Source organism: Gossypium hirsutum, chromosome A13, assembly GCF_007990345.1.
Source record: "Gossypium hirsutum isolate 1008001.06 chromosome A13, Gossypium_hirsutum_v2.1, whole genome shotgun sequence".
Classification (NCBI taxonomy): domain Eukaryota; kingdom Viridiplantae; phylum Streptophyta; class Magnoliopsida; order Malvales; family Malvaceae; genus Gossypium; species Gossypium hirsutum.
This window is the reverse complement of record NC_053436.1, coordinates 55780167-55787958: the sequence shown is the minus strand read 5'-3', so window position 1 is coordinate 55787958 and position 7792 is coordinate 55780167. Positions and strand designations below refer to the sequence as shown.

Here is a 7792-nt window from a genome sequence, read left to right as displayed (position 1 = left end):
TGTTAATTAAACCCTTGAGATTGGTTGGGTCTATGCTGCAATAAGTTGTTGTTCGGTCCATTTCCTTAGTTGCTCCAAGAAAAATTAGGATTGTTACACCATGAAGGATTGTAGAAGTTGGACTGGGGTTCTTGTATACTCCTATTATGATGTTGGTTCCCTATATAGTAGTACACAGACTCAGGATTTGATGGATAGTTCTCAAAAGAATGATCTTCCCCACAGTACACACAGGATACTACTTCAAATGGACTTGGTGGCTGAGCTTCAAAATTATTAGCACTATTAGCGGTAAACTATTTTAACATAGAGGAAATAGACGATACCTAAGCCAATAATGAAGTGAGGGCGTCAACTTCATGAACTCCAGGTCCATTTCTTCCTAAAGCTGTTCGATATGTTGGCCATTGATTGTTATTACTCGTGATCCTCTCGATGATCTCATAAGCCTCATTATAAGACTTAGACAAAATTGCACCATTCGCAGAAGCATCTACCATCAATCTTGTATGTGCATTGAGACCATTATAGAATATCTCCAATTGGATACAATGAGGAGTCCCATGATGAGGACAATTACGAAATAACTCTTTGAACTGCTCCCACGCCTTATACAAAGACTCATCATCCATGTGGGAAAGTTGTGATCTCGTTCCTTAACTTAGCGTTTTTGCTAGGAGGGGAATACTTACCAAAAATCTCTCTACTAAGTCTTGCCATGTAGTTATGGAACTTGGTGGCAATGAATTGAGCCATGCTCGTGCTTGATCTTGCAACAAGTACGGAAACAACTTCAACCTCAATGTGTGTTCAGTCACACCAGCTATCTTGAATGAATCACCCACCTCCATAAACAATCGAAGGTGGAGATGTGGATCTTCTGTGGGCATACCACTGAATTGGCCCACCGTTTGGAGCATTTGAAACATCACTGGTTTCAATACAAATTGGGTTGCCTTAATATCTGGCCTTTTAAATCCTGGATTTAACTCACTGAAAAGTGGCACAACATATTGTTTGATGCATCGATCCCTATCATCAGCAATGAGGATGGGATTTCGTACACGATCGGCTTCATTACCTTGGTTTTGATTCTAATTTCCAAGGTCTATCTTGACTTGTATTTGAGCTGTTCGTTAACGTCTTCTTTGTTTGAAAGTTTGCTCAATTTTAGGGTCTACAAGGAGTAAATCGATAATCTGATCTATGCTCATAAGCACTAGAAAAGAAAATTGAAAAATTAAAAAGAATAAGTTAGTAATGTTAGAAATAAACCAAATTGGAAGTAAATAATCTCACAAAAAAATGACTATGGAAACAGTTAACAATCCCCGGAAACGACGCCAAAAAACTTGTAACGCATAGGTTTGTGCAAGTGTACACAGTCGTTATCAAGTAATAAGTAAGTATCGAGTTATCGTCTCCACAGAGATTGTATTTGTGTTAAATCACTTAATTGTAAAATTATATTAACAACTTGGTAAAAAAACACAATATGACCGAGAAGTGATGATTAAAATTAAATATATTAAACTAAATGCAATGATCCCCAATGCAAATTATCCTAAATATGCAAACTATATGAATGAAATAAATTTTAGCAAAATTAAACACAATTTGCAACAATTATAACATAAATAAACTAGGACAATTACTTTAATTAAACTCAATTTATTATCAACATGCTTAATAACATTCAAATAAACATTCCATGGCAACTCGATCTTTCATGAGTTTGGAAACCACATTAGGTCCTTTCGGAATCCTTTACTTAGTAAATATACATTTTACTAATCCTTATTTACTAAGGGTTTCTTAGCATTCGTGCAAGGTAACAGGGACATGTTAGGTTTGAAACAGTTTAATCACACAAATCTAACAACTATGCAGATAACAGAGCTTGGTTAGAGTTGTTATGCGACCTGTAATTTAATCGGGTTAGGATCTAAATTGAGCATGCACATTTCAATTATGTGTCCACTAGCCGTCGTCTGGTTAGAATCGCTCGGCTAATTCAGGTGCATTTCAATGACTTATGAACGAAATACAAACTTGATTTTAATTGAAAACATGATCGATTGAGGCACAAACATTATAAGCATGAATCAAATAAATATTATTTAATTAAAGCAATCATCCTAACTTAAATAAAATTAAGCTAACATTGTTGTAACAAGAACAAAGAACACATAGCAAACATTTTCAGATTAAATCAAAGAAAAGAAAGATTAAACCCAAATCAAAGTGGTTGTCTATAACATCCCGAAAATAGGGCCTAAACGGAACAGTGGTTGCGAAACCATAAATACGAGGTATAAAAATTTATTTTATTATCATTTTAAGGTCTATGGCATGATTGCATGATTGTGTGAAAATTTTGTTTAGAAATTTTATCGAGAGAGGGTCCAATTTGATATTTAGGACTAAATTGCAAAAGTTATAAAATGTGTGTTCTAGTTCACAAAGGTACTAAGTACTTGTGAGTAATGGGTTTTTAAAGTGGAGGTCCTTGGATAGTAATTAGACCATTATACTAGTTTGGACAAAAATACCTAAAGGAAGATAAAACACCATAGTTTTTAATTAAGGGCATTTTGGTCATTTAGTTATTAAAATGAATTAAAAACAAAATTAAAAGCCAATTTTTGTCCATCTGCAACCGCTTGGCCGAATTTCACATGAGGAAGACATATCTAGGGTTTTTCAAGCTTTCAAGCTTGATTGTAAGTCCGTTTTAGCCCCGTTTTTAATGTTCTTTACATTTTTGGAGTCCCGGTAACTTGATTAAGCTTATTCTAGCAATAATTTAACCTAGGGTTTATATTTGGAAAAATACCCATAGGTGAAATGTGTTTATTTTGATGTTTTATGGTAGAATATGAAGCTTGAAATTGTGTTAAACAACTTTTGCTAAGCGATTTTACGTGAAAACGAGTAAAACGACATAATCGGTAAAAATACCTAATGTTCATAAGTACATGTTAGAGTGAGAATTTGATGTTGTCATAGAAGGGAAAAATGATCAGCATATCATAAAACATAAGAAAATAGGATGAATTTTAATTTTCGAGCCTTTGGGAAAAAGTGTAAATATGTAAAAGTTTAGGGGCAAAAATATAATTTTGTCAAAATTTAAGTCAAGGACTGTTTTAATAAATGTGAGTGTTAAATAAGCTAAAATTTTTTTATTATAGATCAAGAAGAACAAAATCCGGAGTTAGACTGGGGAAAGAAAAAGATAGTGGACTAAATCGATATAGTTGATTGTATTTTATTTCGCGGTAAGTTTCCGGTAAATAAATGCAATATTCTACTGTTTTATGTTAATGTTGTTAATTTCCAACATGTGTATATTTATTTTATGAAATTATTCAACGAAGACCCAAGCATGAATTGACGTAGAAGTAATTTCAGAAAGACCCGGTTGAACCTTAGGAATGTGTAGGATACAAATGTCATGACATCAGGGTTTAAGGATACCATGTAAGACCATGCCAAGGCATGGCAATTGGTAAGGTTTCTAAGGCAAGGAAACCATGTAAGACCATGTCAAGACATCACATTGATAAGTTACTATAAGGTAAAGGTCCCATGTAAGACCATGCCAAGGCATGGCATTGGTGAGTTCATAAGGCAAGGATACCATGTAAGACCATGTCAAGACATGGCAATGGTAAGTTTCAAAAGGATACCACGTAAGACCATGACAAGTCATAGCAATGGTAAGGTACCCGTGTATCCTTAGTATTCCAAGTGGTTCAACGAGAAAGTTTAAAGAGAATATCAAGGTAAGGTAAGGTAAGACGAGTTATACTAAAAAGGTAAGACAAGTTCATGATAGAAGAGCAAAGGTAAGTATATAATGTTCATGTATGCTTGATAAGGAAAAAGGTAAGTAAAATGTATTAATAAATTTGATTAAGTAAGTATTTAAGTAAGTGAGTAAGTGAAGAAGTTTAAAATATGTCTATGACAATTAATGAAGTTGCATTAAGTAGTATCATGCCAAGTAGTAAGATAATTCTTATGAATGTTGTTATTTATTTGCATGCAAACTTACTAAGCTTAATGCTTACCCCCTTTATTTTCCTTCTTTTTATAGTTTTATCAAGCTAACTCGGGGATCATAAAGTACGTCGGAGGTTCGGGCACACTATCACAAGGATTATTTTGGTATAGCTAGACGTTTCATTTTAAGTATGGCATGTATAGCATCGTAGCGATTTTGTGTGTATGATCTTATGATATGACTGATGAATGGTATGTAAATGCTTTATAATGATTAGCTGTTGGAATGGCTAATCAAGAACATGTTTGGTGTTATGTATGCCTAAATGCTAGTTATTCCATGGAAATTATGAAAAAAGTGAAATTAGCTTTAAAACAGTATCAGATAGCAATAATGACGTAAATTTGGAAAATCACTAAAAATAGTAGAAATGGATTTAGATAGTGAATGAGATCTAGAATTAAATATTATTGAGTCTATTTTCATATGAAAGAAACAGAGTAAATAAAGGAGTTTTATTTTACCAGATATTTAAATTTTGGTAAGATAGGGTCAGAGTGATTTTTGAATCCCCTGTTCTGAATTTAGAAATTCACTAAAAATTGTAAAAAAATAATTAGGAGTTATACTTTATATGTATAGATTCCTTATTGAGTCTAATTTTAAATAAAATAAATGGCATGGTTATTTGAATTCTTTACATGGATAAAATTAATTCATAGTGAACAGAGGTCAGAGCAGCTGAACACTGAAACAGGGGAAACTTTAACTAATAAACTGTACTAATTGGCTAGACAAAAAATTCTGAAAAACATTTAGTAAGAAGATATATGAGTCTAGTTTTAGAGAAAATTTATGGATTTGGATTTCGAGTTTTGTAACTCGAGTTATTATTTATTTAGTGACTATGACGTAGATGGACAGTTTATTTATGAAAAATGAAATAAATTGTTTTGATTTGTTTAATTGATTGGAATATTTTTATTGATTCCGGTTTGTTCCCGAACTATTTTAATTTATGTTTTAGGGTCTCGAGGACCCTTTTTAAGGACATATTGAATGAATGAAACTAAATTAATTTTAAACGCAAATTTTTATGCCTCGAATTAGTAAGCTAAGCCAGGTAACGCCTCGTGCTCGACTCCGGCGACGGTCTCGGGTAAGGGGTGTTACACTGTCACCCAAGACTCTAACCAACGAGGCTCCTTCGATCCTTCGCTTTGCTCCTTTTCTAATGGCTCTCCAAGGTGGCCGACCAAGGGCTCTTTAAGAGGATTAATTGCTAAAATCTCTATGAAGAGATGATGCTAGGAGTGGGGAATGGAAAAGGCTAAAGAAAATTGAGAGAAAAGAGAGAAAGATGAGAGATGAGGGATGATTAGGAATGGTGAAATGAAGTCTTATTTATAGGTGAAAAGAGGAGAGTAGTTTGCTAAAAATAGAGAGGTTTAGTCTCTTTAAGCTTCTTCAATGAGTGGCCAGCCATTATTAGTGGATTTTGAGTTGAATTTTGCTTTATTTTCAAGTAATTTAAATGCCATGACAACTCAGGACTGAGACTCGGTCAAATGTAAATCTTAGGGTAAATCTCTAACTTTTTCAACATTGCAAGGACCTTATGTAATTAAACCAAAAAGTGGTTTATGTGGACAGCCATGTGTAGCCAAAATTGGGTTGACTTGGTCTGCAATTTGGACGGTTTTTGTAATCCAAGAAAGCTATCAGACCTTTCTAAAATAAATCAATAAATTAAAGGACCAAAGAATAAAATAAATAATTAATTAAAACCTAAATTATTAATGAAATATTTTAAAATCAATTATTAAATATAATTTTATATTTTATTATTTAATTTAATCATGCATGACCCATTTTATGTCTTGAAAATATAATATGTTCAAATAAATATAAAATAAGCCATTTTATGCATGAAAACTATATAATTAAGTATAAAATCAAATTTAATAATTTCTATGTCCTAATTTCATATTTTCATATAATTCATTAATTTATTAAATAATTACTTAGTTTTAACTACGAATTTAAGTAAATGTGATAAATTGCATAGGAAAAATCCTATATATTTTTCAGTTTACAGAAATCATAAGTGAAGTTGGGTATTTAAATTCCTCGAGGAGCTAAAATGCAATTCATTTCTTCCTCCTTGGTGATGCAAACATAAGCCTTTGTATCTACCGGAGTACTCACTTCACGGTGTTGTGAAGGGATATTCTGAATAACACAACCACTTCCTCTTATCCTAACCATTGTGTTCTAATAAACCCAGAAAAATCACAAGAACGATGGAAATTTTAAAGAAGTTACCTTTGAAATTGTTCTTCTCAGCAATGGCTTCTTCTCCAAAATATCTGAATCAAACATTTTAGTGTTTAGGGCTCAGGCAACCTCATTTTAAAAGGGTTTTTGCACTTTAACAATTCATGTATTTGAGAATAAGGGAACAACCAGCTGTGTACAGCTGTACCACTTCTTAACACGTTGTGAGATGTACATTACAAGTTAAAACACAAAGCGTATGCAATAAGCTTCTCCTTATGTGACCTTCCCTCTCATAAAATCAAGTTCAAAGCAGAGTCAGTTTATAACTCTCCTTTGAACTAGGTGGGGGAAAATTTTTTATAATACTCACTATTATCGACCCACTACTTGATTGAGTCCCGACCCGTATCTTACATGGTTCGCACTTTGGGTTTCCATTTAAGGTGCTCGCACTTTTTTTGAGATCGTCTGATGTGGGCTCGCACCATCATATAGGCGAACCCACATCATATAAACACGTGTTAACTCTAAGATAGGGTACGTGTTGACGTGCATAGGAACCTATCTATGATATCACATCCATAAATATTGACCATATCATATAAATCAAAATTGATTTTTTTGATGAAAAAGTCTAAATATATAATATTTTTAAAACTAAATTACTATGATAAATTTTATAAAACATGTAACGAATAAGTACAACACAACTCTAAAATAAATAAATAATTTTTTTTCAAATTGAATCAATGCAAAATAATATAAATATATGACACCCATATAGAAATGGGTCAAAGTCTATGTAAAGAAAATTAAATTTATACTATAAATATATATAAAAAAATATAAAAGACAACCATATTACAAAAATAATATACAGACATTAAAACAATGAAAAGTATAATCAAGAAAAAAAAAGTAATTCTACAAAGAAAAGGAAAATTTTTTTTATCTGAATTCACAATTTATAAGTTAAACTTAATTACCTACAAAATCATAGTCAAATCTGGCAAGTAATAAAAAGTGAGAATAATTTTTTGAAGGGGCAAATGAAATTTTAATTTTTTATAGGCTATATTTTTATAATTTTTAAAGGATTAAATCAAATTTTTATAATTTTCAGAGAGTAAAAGTATAATTTTACTTTTATTAATTTAAATTTTTTTAAAAAAAATCAGAAGGCTTAAATAAAAAAATTCGATTTTAGGAGGCCTAAGGTCTATGCCCTCTAAATTCGCCTCTGATTGTTTGATTCATGGTAAAGGAAGTCATAGATCTATTTTTTATAAACAGAAAATCATTTCGTTTTGAGTATTGATGTACACTCTATCCTTGGAAATAAATTTACAACGGAAATCAAACTGATGATGAATGAAACATAGAAGGAGAAGAGAATATAAGTACATGGCTGAAGTGCTTCTTTAGAAATAGGAAAAGTAGGGAAAATGGCAATGGAGTTGGTAGCGTGGAATACTGGAGTTAAAAGCAGTAAAGCACGTGACA

At 32.0% G+C, this 7792-nt stretch overlaps 1 non-coding gene across 1 annotated transcript; it reads left to right on the top strand.

Moving 5' to 3' along the window:
• Window positions 1-558: 558 nt before the first annotated feature.
• On the top strand, window positions 559-663 carry LOC121213476 (small nucleolar RNA R71). The gene has a single exon (XR_005908857.1). It is a non-coding gene; the product is annotated as a small nucleolar RNA R71 (small nucleolar RNA).
• Window positions 664-7792: the final 7129 nt, after the last annotated feature.